The 15,949-nt window shown below is 39.2% G+C and overlaps 1 long non-coding RNA gene across 2 annotated transcripts in view; it reads left to right on the plus strand.

The window, feature by feature from the left end:
• Positions 1-748: 748 nt before the first annotated feature.
• Positions 749-15,949, plus strand: part of LOC122161028 — a 256,600-nt gene continuing 241,399 nt past the window's right edge. For both annotated transcript variants that reach the window (XR_006169046.1, XR_006169049.1), the window contains exon 1: positions 749-828. This is a non-coding gene — a long non-coding RNA (uncharacterized LOC122161028). The remainder of the gene's footprint in view (positions 829-15,949) is intronic.

Consider the following 15,949-nt stretch of genomic DNA (forward strand, 5'->3'; position numbering starts at 1 on the left):
GAATCCCTAAGGACTGGATTCTGGAGTGGTCAGGTGGCATTTCTGCAAAAGCTTTCCAACATCCCTTCCAATGTTCATTGCCTCCTTTGAGGCAGTTAGAAGTCTAACGCAACAGCTGTTTCTGATCATATGGATGATATGATTTATAAGCCATGAGTGTCAGAAACAGAAACATTCTGAATTCTTTGCAGTGTTCAACAGATTTTGAACTGCCACAGTAAAACAGAGGTCCCAGGTAAAGGAGATTGTTTATGCATTTAATAAGAATTGGTGCAACTCAAGAGACCGTGCTTCATTCACATCAAAAACAAACAACAGTGACGTCATGACTTTAAAAGATGAAATTCTGTTTGCCTGAATGAACCAAAAAGTGCTCAGGAAACTTTTGGCAGCTGGTGCTCATGCTACCATTGCTACTGTGTAACTGTTGTTTAATATCAGAAGTCCCTTTGTGGTCAGGCATCCTCTTTAGTTACCATTAACTGAACAATTAATAACAGCTGGCCAAAGGGCAGTGGAAGTAGGAGCACAGGTAGGAACGTGGCATTTAAACAGCATGAAGTTTGGAGAGCGTTAGAGTTCTGTAATCACTGAGAGAATGAACAAATGAACACCCTGCAGGCCTACAAGGGCAGGCACACTCGTGACGCACGCACTGCTGCAGCAGGCAGCACAGAGGCCAGCCTGCCGCCATGTTGTGGGCGCCATTTTGTGGGGGGGGGAGGTGGGTGGGAGCGGTGCGCCCTGAGGGAAGGGCAGCAAGCAGCTGCCTCAGAGCGCACTGGGTGCTTCCAGAAACTTCCACCAAGAATTACTCAGACGTTACAGGTAAGAACCGAGTTTCTGGTACTGCACAGGGAATGCCCTGTTGCTAGACAAAGCAGTAGCTCAACAGGTGCAGCTGGTAATGAGGCAGGTGGCCAGGCAGGCTGAAGCAGAGAGCTGGAGTTTGGGCAGGGAGGCATTTTTGTGCACTCAGCTCACGGTGCTGAGGGACCCCCAGGGATCTGGGAGCAGCACCTCGGGGAGCCCCACACAGCCCCGCTGTGCTCGGATAGCCAACTCCTGCTTGAAGTGTTGCTGTTCTGTGGTATGGCACAAAGGAAAGCTGAAGAGGCAGCTCAGAGCAAGATCTTGAGGCAGGTGGCCTTGAGCGCGCAGCTGCTGTGTGGGTGCCAGGGCTGATGGGCAGCACCTGGGCCTAGCCTCCTACCGAGTCCTGGTCGGGGAGCACCGTCCCTCAGCAGAAGCTATATAGGGCAGTTTCTAGCAGGCAGCAACCCTCATTCTCTGGGGTAGCTCCTCAGGGGAGGACTAAGGTGCTTAGGTGAGTATTTTATCTTAACATTTCTTACAGCTATGATTAGCTAGTGTTGCATCTAAATGGTAGCAGTAATGTTTGTGTAAGTGTGGTCCCTGTTTTGCTGTTCCAGGCTCTTTGTTTTTATTCCTTTGTAGCATGAAGCTCTGTGCACTTGGCTATGCACACTCATAGGCTGTGATGTGGAGACGAGATTTAGATCTGCTAATGGTATTTATAGGGAAAAGTTTTAATGAATTATTGCCCTAATTGCAGCATCATGTTTCCTAACAAACATCTCTTGTGCACACTGTTGGTGTTGTTGACTGTTTCTTTTGGTACTATAGTATGCCCTGAGCTGGGCTAGAATGTTCTTGCTATGGATTCTGAGAGGTGAGCTAGTGCTTTGAGGGAGGAGCAATCTTAGTGCAGTTTTTGTTCTAGAAGATAAGTAATGTTGACTATCTAATTGTATATATAATTTGCCTTTCCTGGTACTAGGAAGACTTTTCCTTATTGGTCTGAGTGTAAATGTGATCACTTTACTCTTTTTCAGTTGTGTTTCAGAGGTAAGGAAACACATAACTTGCATTTGCATTTTACCAGTGCTCCCATGTGAGCCAACTAGCAGCTGCTTTGGATTAGAAGAAAATAAGGGAGAAATTAAGTAAATTTATTTTGTTTTTATTGAGTTAAAACTTATCTTTATATTAAATTTTGTCTATGGAATTAGTAAAGACTGAGAACATGGTCTGAGTGTTACTAGCAAATGTAAAATAAGGTGAGGTTTTCTAATTGTTTACTATGTATTCAAGAATATTAATCTTTATTGACAGAAGAATGCTGTCATAAAACGATTATTATACAACTTCAATAAACAAAAATAACGTATTAAAAAATAGAAAATGAACTTTGATTCTGAGAACTGTGCAAGCATTTACACTCTATAATCAAAATATGTGGTTGTGCTATGGGAGCAAGTGAAAAATGATGTATGAGACATGCATTATGTGGGATAAGTTATTTTGTAATGTCAAAGACTAAAACAGCTTTTTTGTGTCAAATTGGAGGCTCTACAATGCAGAGCTTGGAGAGCATTTCTGTTCATAGGAATCTACATCTTGTAATTAGCACTGAATCCAGTTGGGCAGTGATGACCTTAAATGTCTGACTGAAATAGAAAACAAAATAAATTTTCTTGCAATTTGGGAAAAAATAAAAAAGAAAAAAGAAAAAAAAAGGAGGTGACTTTAGCACCGAGAAATGGATAGGAAACTGTTCTAAATAAAGAAGTTAATACAAACGAAAAAAGTCTACATCAGGTATGCAACTTGAATATACTCTTCTATTTGTGAGAGAGAGGAAGGGCTGTGTTAATTCCATAGTTATTGCGTTGCCTTTCAATCAGGTACCATTTATAAACATAAGCATACAAAAGAAATGTTTAGCCAGGAATTTGAACAAATGTATCCAAACACAGAAACACCCTAAAACAAATAGTTATTACATAGTTTGCGTTTTACTTGCTCTGAAGGAAAGCAGTAGAATCGGATTGCTTCAGAAGATCTTAAGTGCATGCTAGCAAGTATGTATGAACTTCAAGTACCCATGTATTAACTGACTTACTGCATTTGGTTTTTAAGTTGCTTCTTTATAGCTTTTCTGAAAGAGTTTCTGTAGCTTTATATCATTTTTCATCAGGATAGCTTCTTGTGCACAGATGCATTTTTAACTTCTCAAAATTCATGAAATGGTTGTAGATAGAAGGAATACAGTAAGCTTGGGTGGTGTTTTTCGCATGAAGTATCCACTAAATGAAAAATTCTCATGGCACAATCATGGTTGATTAGCTGCTTGATTAGTTGTCTTTTAAAGGAATGTTAATATAAACATCTGGAGAAAACAGGTGGTGCCTCTCCTGAATGCATCTACAAGAAGTGGAAGGCAGCACTGAATGGCTGCACTGCTTCCAGGACTCTGACTGCCCATTAGCGTGTTCCTGAGGCTGGTTCCAGCCTCCGATTTAATGGGTCTGTGTCCATTTCTGGTGTCTTAACTATTTAAAATGTCTCTCATGTTCCTGGTGCCATGGTAAGAACTCAAATGGTTGAAACCTGAAAGGCCTGTTCCTAAAGACTTTCTCAAGTGATAGCAGATTAGATTCTAAACAATTTGAAGTAGACACAGGGCTTAAAATGTGGATGGAAAAGCTCAGGGAAAATAAGAGACCCATGACTTTGTTCCCTTAAAGGAGATTACTAAAGTATTATGAAGCTGAGCAATTGTATCATGGGTGTCTTTGTGGTTATGCATTTACAGTGGACTTTAATTTGTATGTATGCTGGTGATATGGGTGCAGACATAGGCTGCCTCACCACTTTCTTTGTTAAATAAATGTGCTAGTGTGTTTTTTGGGGGATTTTTTTTTTTTATTTTTTTTTATTTTTTTTTTTTTTTTTGAGGTGAGGAGGATGGGGGACAGGCATCCAACTTTGCCCTTCTGAACATACAGCTAACTGTGGAAGTTTAGGGCATATGTTTGTTTATTAATGCTGTATTTTGTGTATAAAGAAAGGCCATCAAAAAGTTCACTTCTGGCCTTTAGCTCAAAATTCTGATCTTTAATAAAGTTTGTCTCTGTGCCAAATATTTGCTCATAAAGATGTATGGGTTTGTGGGCAGCTTAGATATTCTGAGATTATACTTGTGAAAAGAGGCAGGTTTGAATGCTTTGTGTATTAATAGGCAAAAGTGCTGTCTGAGTATTTTACAATAGAAGAGTAGTTGTAGACAGACAGCAAGGCACCACTGGGGGAGCTGACTGCTCGTTATATTTATAGATAAGCATAGAAGTGATGTGTGAAAGATTGCTTGAAGGGGTGAAATTTCTTAGTATATGATATGAAATAGCAATCCTTGCTTCTGAGAGTAGTTGAGAATACAGCTTGAGAAATGCGATCCTGTCTGCAGCGGCTGCTTAAAGATAACATGAGAATTCTTTTTTTTTAAAGACTTTTTTTGGTAACAGCAGTTAGTTCAAGTGAGGACTTCCTTAATTAACACCTAACTCTGCATGCCTCAAGAGTGATAAGGAACTTGTGAGCTCTTGAAAAAAAGTTCATAGGAATGTTGCATAACCTAATAGCTGGGATTGATAATCACCACCAATGCTTAACCTAATTAATACTTTGATTTATCTTGGAATCCCTAGTGGCCAATTCAGTAAGGAGCTGTCTCACTACTTGGCTAGTTCAACCCACCATGTTATTTAGATTATTCTTAAAAGTTGGATAATCAATATAATATCTGTTTTAACAGGGGTCATTTTCTGTGCTTGGGGAGCTCTGTCTTACCAAAGAGCAGTAATTTATTTTTTAAGAGGAAGCTTTATGAAGTATTAAATATGAGTTTGAGGCTTCAGACTTGAATTTGCATACTCTGTTGAACCTGAAGTTTATGATTAATTCAACTTGAAAATTCAGCTTTTTCTGAATCTTGCACAACATGAAGTTGATAAATTAAAAACAAAACAAAATGCTATCTGTATTTTCTTTTCAGCTTTGCTTTTGGTATGCATTTTCAGACTTTTTTTTGGTGAACTTATTTCAGGAATATTTATCCTCCAATGGCAGCTTAAAATATATGCTTTAACAGTGTTACGTAAATACTCTGCTTCCCAAATTAGCATTCTGAATCCAGTGCTGACTTTATTCAGTAAATCCTTTTCAGATGGGTTTGAAGCTCTTACCACACTGTCTTTGTTAGGAGGTTTTACAGCCTGTATGTAGAACTTGGAAATTCTCCCCTGAATTAGCAGTGCTAGCTTTGTCACCTCTCGCGGCTTGTAAGGTTACTGAAATAGCTAGTGAGCTCTGTTTGAGTGCTATTGGTGTTGTGATGGTCTGTGCAATGCTTTTCTGTTTGGAATGGGGAGATGGGGCAGCACTGTGAGTTAGGCCACTTAGCAGCGTTCTGTGCCAGGTTCAGTCGTGTGGCTGATGCCAGTGCAGGCATGCCTGCTTGCACCTGGGGCTGCCCTTACATCTCGGCAATGAATAAAAGGCGCTCCAAGATTAAAATCTTGTTCTGTGTACATTTGGAGAACTTCACGGCTCCTGCAGTGAGATAATATGCAACAAGTACGTGTGATGAATTCTGCTTTGCAACCTGGCATCTAAAAAGCTTTTGATTTTGTTAATTTTTGTGCACCTAAGTCTCAGAATGATAAATAATTGCCTGCTTTTGCATCGTCCATGGCAGCATGAAGTGTTTTAGTTTGTCAAAGCAGTCATACCTAGAATCCCATGTTTGTTGACTATTTAATCTAAAAAAAGCAAGCTACTCAAGGAATTGCATTAACAAAGTTCCAAATTCCACTTTGTGTGTCTGCTCACATTTTGTGCTTTTCGTGTCTTTGACTGCTTTGTGCTTTTGTCATCTTCTGTACAGACTTCTGTTCTATGTTCCCACACTCTACCATTTGAGGGTTTCCGTACAAAAAACAGGCAGAATATTAAATCGGATATTATGCATCAGGGAAAAAACATTTTGCAGAAGCACTGATAAAAGAAGTACTACTAATCTCATTTCAGTTTCTATTTTTAGAGGAAGTGTAACATCTCTGGAATGAGACTGAATAGGATATTTTCATCCTTACAATGGGAAGAAAGCAGAGCATCCTGCCGTGCTTTCAGTGTCTGAGAAATTACCTGGGTGGAACAAAGCAAATAGTGGGTCCTCTGAGCTAGAAGAATGGCTTACTTATCTGCAAATGATGCTTGTTAGTCTGTAATCGCTGCTCTATTACTTGGATTTCTCAATGGTGCCTGAGTTAGGAGTTAAAAGTGAGCATGTGATTTACGTAATTAAAATGTACGTTTAAAAGCTAGTTGAACAAACTACTGGCAAGTCTTCCGTCTTGTGTTGATTACTATGGTAGTTGAAATTATCTTGGAAAACGTTCCTCGATTTTTGTTTTTATTTTTTCCCCATCCTTTGTTATCATACCACTTGATTTCATTCTTTATCTGAAACTTTAAGTGTGGAGTAGGTCCGTGGCTGTCTGCAGGTAGCCCTGTCAGGCACGTTTCCTTGCTGCTTCATGTCACTGACGGAAGCCTAGGTCACTCTTACAACAGCCTTTGAGATTGTGACTTTTTAAAACTAGCAAATATAGAAACCAAGTTAATTTTGGCCAAGCTGCCCTCACAGCCTTGAACTGTATTCAAAGTAAACTAAACTGAAGGAATTAAAAATGCTGCTCTGAATCACCTTGTGCTGTGCTGCTTCCCCTCCCCAGTCAGAATGCACACTAAGCAGGTGCTGCATGGCTTCCAACTGCTGCCTCAGATTTTGAATAAAGATTTCTACAGGAAGAGATTGGAAGTTTCTAGAAGAGAAAGTGGAAGAGTTCTTATGTCTTTTTGTTTTGGTTGGATCAGATGCAATAGTTTTTGCTATTTGCACAATGCTTAATTTCTCTGAAGGAAAACAATTCTGCATTTTAATGTGGGTGTTGATTCTTGTGTATCTGGAGACCCTGCATTTCTCTGCAGGAGGAAAGAGGCTGCTTTGGTCCTTGGATCTTCACGGTGACAGGAAGAGCCCTGCCTGACAGCAGCAGTAAGGACAGCTGAAGCAGGGGTGTAAAGGGAGCAAGAAAGTAACTCGGCTTGCTCTAAATTTATTGTCCAGCAATAAAGTGGCAGTTTGTCTACTGCCAAATTTTCTTTTATTGGTGCCCAGAGAAAATTAACGTGGTTTCCGTCGCCATGCAATCAGTTTGGTGAATGGCCCCAGTGACATCTAATAAAAACAGAACAAATTTCAAAAAGTTCTTTGCAATATAATTAAATACTGCTCAGCATAAGGCTTTGCAATCTTCCAGTTATATATGTGCATCAAAGCACAGATGTCAAATAAAGCTGGATTTTTCAGCTCACTGATTGAATTAAAGCATTCGAAATGAGCAGGGAGAAAATGGTTTCAGGACAAACCAAACCAGATGGGTGGAGGTGGGGTTAGCTTTCCCATCAGCTTCTTTTGGGTGAATGTAAGTTCCTGGTCTGATGTGAATGTTTTAACTTAAACATTACTTTATACTGGTTTCATCAATATTAAAATGTAAACTTTTCTTTTGAGAGGAAAGGCAGTCAGTGTTTTTACTTGAAAATACCGAAACAAATGGCCAAACTTCCTTTTTTTCCCCTCAGTGTTTTGGTTCAAATTGATCATGCAGCTTGACAGCAAATCACAAGTCTTGGCATTCTGCAAAAACATTTATGATTAAAAACTCTTATAGGTGGTTATTCATTATTTTATTAAGGGGACAGAGAATGAAGTTTGGTTGCTATCCTAAATGCTTTAACTTGCTTATGGCATGTTTGACTTCTCTCATACATTCATCAAGACTGATCTGAGACAAATGTGATTTCTAAGTTTGTGAGTTGCTCTAAATGTCAGGTCTGTCCACGTCAAATGATACAAAAAATGAACCGGTCATACATCTCTATTTTAATTTTTGCTAATGTTTCATTGGTGGGAATTGAGATTTTTGCCTCAATATCTTTTGAAAAGATTTATTAAGCTACCAAATCACTGTCTCTTCCTTATATTGTGTACAGCACAGTTAGATTTGGAAGTATTCATTTTTTATCTCGAATAGAATTTTTGATGAGAAGGGCTGTGTTCAATCTTTCAGATCAGCAGAAATAGCCACTGTAATTCTAATTCTGAAGTCTCTTGGTTAGATGAGAAAGGCAGTATTCATGGAGCTATTTTGATCCCAGTCATAAGGCTTCACAGCCTGATGCTATATATTCTCCATTTACCTAGAGGATGATGTGTGTGGACACTTGGAAAGTTACTGCTGTGGTTACCGTACTGAATTTTGTAAGGGACTCTGCAAATGGAGATGTGAAACAGACACGCAGATTGTTTCTGACAGTGGTGAATACTGTGATTTCGGTGCACTTTGAAACACATTTTTGCCTTTCTAGATGAAAGTAGAACGTAAGATTGCTGGAAGGCAGAAGTTGTTTTTTATGAACTCTAACAGTTGGGAGCGGGGCTCAGCTGGGCAATTGGACAGGACAGTTGGCTCAAGAAATGAAAATTGAGATGGAAAAACATGAAATCCTCTGGAGAGTGTCTTTTGCCACTTGCAAGAATTAAGTGCTGTCATTGTTTGTGTCTTCATGCTCTTGTGAAGCTTTCATGTAGAAAGTAGTAGCATCCTGACTTATGGCGTCATCAGACAGATAACTTTGGCATAATACTTGAAGAGGCTGAAAGAATGTATCCAGGTACTGCTACAACCTGCTGTCTAAAGCCTGTGGGGTTTCACAGAGTATGACTTCTGAATGGGGATAAACCTTTAGTGTGTATAGAAACATGACGAAACAGAGAGTTGCTGTAAGAGGTCTAATTTGAAAGTGTCAATAACAACTCAAAATATACTGACTTCTTAAAATAAGAGGAACCAAACTAGTAAGCAAAACTTTTTGGGTTATCTTGATGCAACAGTGTAGAAAACCTCACTCTGAGACTGGATGAATAGCTGTGTGTGGACATAGCTTTCTGAGCATGTTCCGATGCAATGGGATGCTGGTCTTCACAAAATCCACCCGGAAACAAAGCATTTCAATAAATAAGAGTGATGAAATGTGTAAAGATTTTATCCAGAGTTTGGCTACAAAATGACTAGTTGTTGTTTGCCAGGATTCACAATGCGTTTGAAACAATATTTTTCTTCAAAACAACTAAACCCTTCAACTTGAAAAAGACCCACAAAGAGATGAAAACAGCAGTTACACAAGCAAGCTCTAATTGTGTTTTTGACACTTCTTAACAGTCAGCTCCCATTGCAGTATTAGAAATAAAACTCATTTTCAAAATGAGGTAGAAAAGATTATTTGTGCTACATAACCAAATATCTTGTCCAGGGGGTAGCGGGCTAGACAGACTTGTTACCCTGTTTGTAAAGGTGTAAGTGCAGGGACAGGCAAGTTGGTGATAATGCGTGAGCTTCACAGTGGTTTAAAGAAAAGTGTGAAAGGTAGATACCTGGTTTCATAAAACTATCTATGCAGAGATGAGCCCAGCTGGATGTATTTAGTTTTTTAACTCTCACCTCTTCTTCCTGCATAATAGTTTGCTTCTGTCTTTTTTAATATTTCATTTTGCAGAGCCTTTCTACGTTGTTCCTCACAGGAATTTGTCTAGCAAGCGCTCTTCTTTCTGAGCTGTCAATCTTCAGTGTGATATGCCGCCTTCTATCATTGCTACCTGACGTAATCCCCACTGTCATCCTCTCGTGTCAAGTCAGTGTCCACGATGCCCAACATACTTGATCAGCTCTATGTTGTCTCCATACAGGGCTGTCTAAGACCTAGCAACAATATCTTTCTCCAAACTTACACCATATTAAATGTTACTTATTCCATTTTACTATTGGCCTGCACTGAGAAACTGGGTCGTATATTTTTGCCTACAAGATTTTCTTCATTTCTGTTATATTGCTGCTCAAGTAATTTGTCTCCTTTACTGCCAAATATCCTGTGCTTACAGTGTCAATCATCTCTAAAACACTCAGGTTTTTCTCTCAAAATTCTTAAAAAAAAAAAAAAAAAAAAAAAAAAAAAAAAGGCAGGAAATCTGTTCTTCCAAGGAAAGATGTACAAGTTGCAGCTTTGAGAAGGACAGATGATGGCTACAGATGAAAATAATCTTTCCCACCTTTAAGAACTATGAGCACAGTGAGAGAAGTCACAGAAGTACAGGTTCTGGAGTTAAACTCCCTGAATATTGGAATGAAGAGTCCAAAGTTTTTTCTAAGCTCTTGAGGCATGAAAGGAGGAGGAGTCACCAGGGACTTCCAAGGAGGAATCTGTCAAATTAATTTCCTTTAAGCGGTATCCTCTAGGACTTATGGGAAGTAGAGAAGCAATAACTGCTATCCCAATGTTAGTTAGCTTCAAGGTAGTTGCCAATTATTAATTGCCCAAATGGAAAGCTACTGAATGGTAGTGCGTGTGGTTTTGTCACAAGTCTGTCATCTTTTGACTTCAGTTAGAGTCTGCTCAAGCATCTTCACTTGCTTTACAAATGACAGTTGCATCAGGAAGGGATGTTGGGAAGACCTATGAAGATCACAGAATGGTTTGGGTTGGAAGGGGCCTTTAAGATCACCTAGTTCCAACCCCCTGCTATAGGCAGGACACCTCCACGTAGACCAGGTTGCTCAAAGCCCCATCCAGCCTGGCCTTGAGTGCTGCCAGGGAGAGGGCAAGATAATGGGGAAGTTGTGGAAAGTATCTGAAAGATTCTATTGTAGTCAGCATTCCTAAAGCATCATCTGAATTATAAAATCTGAGATGTGGCACTTCCAGAAATGAGGTTCCATGCTATGTAAAGCCTAAAAAGGTTACTGAAAATCACCAGGGGTGTACATTGAAAGAATCAAAGTGCTTTGGCATAGCACAAGTAGGAAGGGGAAAACTTGTTTCCTCTGCTGGAGTGGACAAAAAATGTAATGGAATTACAGCATGAGAAATTGAGACATTGGGATAGACTGCCATAGATGTCTGTGTATGTTCAGCTCTGTAAGCTTTTAGGAAAAACCTGGACAAATATCTGCCAAGCATAACTTGTGTATAGGTGCTTCTGTGTTGGCATGGGTGGGCAGACTTGATGCAACATTTCAAATTGCCTTATGATTTCAAAATTCTATATGCTATTAAAATGTAGGTTAATGTAGAATTATTTCAGCTGAAAACAGTTATATACATTATACATGTGCAGAGGTAGAGGGGAAAATATTATTAGCTCTTCTGTGGGCGTGGCTTGTTTACTCTATTATATTATCCCAAACTTATATTATTTGAGTAGTATTTTTCTCATCCAAACATAACACAAAAGAATCCTAAAGAATAGTGATGTAATAATTAAAGAGATAGCATAAGAAGAATTGATACTAGTGGCTGTCTCAATAGAAGTACATTTCACATCTGTTATTTATGATGTGGAGTGCCACTGGGGACAGATCCTGTAACTGTGTACATAGTAATACCTTTAATTAGAGTAACTGAATAAATATTGCACACAGGCTTTGGGGATCTCATAAAAGTTTTACCCCCTGTTGAAGAGGAAATTGGTGCAACTAGAGAATGATAATTCCAACAGGAACCATAAACTGGGAAGATACCTCCTAACTTCTTGTGCATTGATTCTTGCCATACTTATAGATAGAGTTATGACTGTTCTGTGAACTTTCTGAAAAAGTATTCCTGTGAACTTACGTATAAAAATTGGTAATCAAATGACAAATGTCAGATGACCTTCTGCTACTGCCATGCATGTGCCAAGTGGATTTTTTGCTTTCTACATCTCAGTTCTTTCGTAAGCACCACAGAGACTAGGTTATTGGAGCAGAAAATATCTTTACCTGAGCCTATGCTGCCTGACTTCTGGACTGCACTGCCTGAGGTACAGAGCTGAAGCTTGGTGGTATGAAGGCTTTGAAGTTAAAGCATAACAGCCTCTTTGTTTTCTCTGTTTTCCTTGCCATAAAGAGCACATAACTGCAGTGACGGAGTTCAGTGAATAGTTGCTTTACATGGCTGCCCATTGCAACACCTGCTGGCAGCTGAGGGTGACATTGCTGCAAATATCTACCCATGGCACGGGAGTGGACACAGGCACCTTTTGTTCAGCCTCTTGCCTTATAATAGTCAGAAATACATGTGTGGTAGGTTGCATTTTCCTCTTTCTTGAAGCCAGTTTTTCCACGCGTTTCAGCCAAAGCAATACTTGCTGATGTTAAGACTGACTTTCCAGTTCAGTACTTCAGAAGGGGGTATGTAAATGCATTACTGTGGTCTGTAGGCACAGTTAGGTGGACAGTGTATTTCAATAATCCACAGCAGTTGATTGTGCCTTGCAGCTTGTCTAGCTTAATGCCAGCACATCAGGCTCCTAAAGATGAGACAAAATGAGGTTTTAATGTTGGAGGGACTTTTTGGCGTGGTTGTTGCCAATTAAGGACTTCCTCTTGAATGTTGAATTTGGGCAGGGTGATAGAAGTGTTAAAATGACCAAAAAAAAAAAAAAAAAACACAAAAAAAACCAAACATCGAAGGCACCCCTAAGTCTTAGTGTTGTTGGTGGGCAAAAGAAATTATATCTTAAATAGTGGAACCTTGGGAAGCTCTGCTGTGAAACCACTTGCATGCCTTACACACTATGGCTCTATGAAATAGGATTAAGTTCTTCCTGTGCCTTGTTGTTTGCGTATCAGTTCATCACTATAATTCCTCAGATACACAAAAATGAAAACCAGGTGCTTCTTTAGAGCACCTTGAAATTGCTGAGTCTTTTTTAACATTTTTCTTCCTTGAAGAACCCATTATTCATCAGATTTTTTTTAACACTAATTTCCAAATTGTAGACTTGGAGGAAAAATACCTAAAACCTACTGCATTGCTTACACTGTAGATGCCCTCTGAGTCATAATCTGAAACGAAATGCTAATTTAAAAATATTCTGTCTTATCTTAACACTTAATATTTTTGTTCATCCACAATATAAAGTGAAAATCTGTCTCCATTTTGCTCTTGAAAGCTTAATCTGAAGCAACACTAGTGTCTATTTACATGAAATGTAGGCCAAAATATCATTGAAAATAGAAGCTTAGCATTTGTTGCAGTATTTCATTGTCTATTGTTTGGTTTCATTAATAGTTGTGGTAACTTTCTTGGTAAGAAGAGAAGTTATTTTGGTAACAATAAGAAAAAAAAATATCTATACATATATAAATAAAACTTGTAAATCGGGAAGAAGGGATGAAAAGTAGGTCAGTCCTTCCGACTGACTTTAGGTACGTCTTAAAGATTTTCCTCTGCAGTAATTTGCTGTGATCCACTTATTCTTAATGTCATCGTCCTTAAATTTATAATCCTCAATGACAGCTAATGATTGCTAACGTGTGTAATTTTTCTTCATCCAGTGTTTGCAGCACTGGTGATACACTTGGTCACATGTTTGTAAATGGCTGTCTGTTTCAGAAATATTTAAAGTGTATCTAATTTAATTATCAAGCAGCAAATACACTGTGTGCAGAAGTCAGTGACCTAGAATATTGCCTCTAAGCTTTTGAGCATGGCTGGTAGTGCAGTGATGTAAAATGACATGAAAGCTGAAGACATAATTGCTCATTGCAAATCTTTTTTTCAGTAGCTAGCGTTCATCTGAAGATGAAAAGTGACAGTTATGTATTTTTGGCAATGTTTCCCTGTAGGAAAGGAACATGCAACCTACTTATTTTTGCTACTGTTAGGACTGACTCAAAATCATAGTCATAAAAAGTTTATTTACTAACATTATGGACTGAATTGGTGAAGTAGTCTCTACTTGACTAAGTAGAGACCCAAATCAGTACCCTAAGTACATAGCTGTGCAGAATGAGCTGTTAGAGGTTTATCCACAAAATATCACAGGAGATATTCCCAGGAGCAGATGTTGATTTAGAATATCCACAATAAATATTAAAACAAAAAAAAAACAACAAAAAAAAAAAAAAAAAACAAACACAAAAACAACAACAGTGTAGCATCCAAAATTCAGATGCTGCTTTTGATTATGTGGCTGCACAAAACTCAGAAAGGCCATCTGGTAACAGCTTTACCTTCTATGCGGATTCCATCAGACAGTGCCTGCACTCATGTTCCCATTGCTTGCAAATTTACACTTGTAGCTGATGGAAATCATACATATGTGAAAACTTGGAAAGCAGCTAGTGAGCAACCTTTAAAAAGAGATGACAAAATGTAGCAGCCAACAATTTAGAAGTGAGCATAAACCCTCTGTGCTTCTGAGCACATATTGTGGTGCTTTGTGCTTGGAAGTTACAGGCTCTGAGTTCACTTCTACACTGTTGGCTGTTCTATCTTCTGACAAGAATAAAGCTGTACAACCTGCCATCCGCCTAGCAACCTACTGGTTTCTTTTATACACAATGCAGAGATTCCAACTATATTGCTAAACAAATTAGGTGAGCCTGTAAAAACTGCATCTTGTTTGGAGAATAGTGAGCACCCATGCTCTGTGGGCTCCGGTGTAACAAGCTACTAATGTAGTCTTTTGACTTGGGGATCTGAGTCCCGCTTTAAGCTGGGACAGTGTTTATTTTCCTCATCTAAGTAGAGAAGAGCCACTAGTGCTAGATGGTAATGCAACTCGAATTCAGTTGCAAAGGTACACACCTAGAATCTAGCTAAAAATACCCTTGTGGGTATGCATGCCACAGGCTTGGATTATTAGCAGTAGATGCATTAGCACTCCCCCAGAATCTCAGTGCAAGGTTTAAAGAAGTGAGGTTTCCACACAGATGAGTCTCTTTAAGGAGAAAGAAAACCTAATGTTTTTTTTTTCTTTTAAGATATGGGGTGTCTTGGGTACTTATCTGCATCCACAAAGATGTTGTTAGGATGGGTGGTGTAGGGTCTAGTTGGAATAGCAGTACAGAGGAAGCAGAGAAAGGTTCATTATTTTTTTTAATTGACTCTTAACAGTCTGTTTGTGGTATTCATTTGAAACAGACCTGCGGTTTGCTTATCTTACTCTTGTACCTTCTGGTTCTAGAAGGCACATCCAGACAGCAGATAGAAGACTTTGTACACGTACCTGCAGTGTCTGAAACTTCTGAAAATCTCTTGTAAAGGCTAAATCTGAAGTCGAAGCTTAGTTCTTAGTTGTAGGCCAGAGGAAGGTGCCTGAGAAGATGGTTCAGGATATTGTGACAGAAAATAATTTGAAGACTCAGGTGTTTTTTTATTTTTTTTTGCTTTGGCTTTTTTTCCCCTCTCCTCAGTGAATGATTTAGTTTTACTAGCTTGTATAGAAATAAAAAAACCTCAAGTTAAGAGCACAGTGTTAAGGGAGGAAGGGAACAAACTGCCGTTGCTTCCAGTATGTACACTTGCACTGTGGGAGCCATCGTCAGACAAAAATATGCTGTCAGCTCTTTGCCACCCACGTACCTCAAGATTCATGAAGAGAAGGAGACTGTCATGTGGTGGCAAAGGCCAAATTATCATAATGTGGGTGTTAAATTTCTGCCCCAAAATACTCTATTCACATTGTGTTTTGAAGTTCTGTATTTGTACCTGCAAAGCCGTAACCTGCAAGGATGGAGGAGTTAGGTGTCCGAGTGCTGCTTGTCCATGACCATCCACAGTTTGTGGGCAGAAATGCTCTTTCTGTAGGTGGGGGGGTGTGCTTTTCAAGTATGTGTTCTTTTGTTTCCCGCTCTTCCTTCAAAGAGTGACATTTACCTCTGACTGCATTTCTAGTGTAGGATGTTCAGGACCGTGCTACATTTACATCTCTTGCATGTTGGTTTGCCAAACCCTCAGACTGTATGAAGTGGTTTAATTCCACTGAAATCGAAAGTATGCTGACCGGTGGGGAATCTGAATTCACTAGTTAGCAAACCACAATCCGTGTGAATTTCTGGAATATTCTAGAATTGTTTTGTAGATGTAAGGATATCTTCCTGCAGGGACTGCGCTTCACTTACGATGTTCTGTAGACCACAGTTGGCTACTATTTTTGCAGCACTGCTTTTCCCCGTTGTCTACCACAATAACAACC

Source organism: Centrocercus urophasianus, unplaced genomic scaffold, assembly GCF_019232065.1.
Source record: "Centrocercus urophasianus isolate 14NV4802_14NV808 unplaced genomic scaffold, USGS_Curo_1.0 seq_18, whole genome shotgun sequence".
Classification (NCBI taxonomy): domain Eukaryota; kingdom Metazoa; phylum Chordata; class Aves; order Galliformes; family Phasianidae; genus Centrocercus; species Centrocercus urophasianus.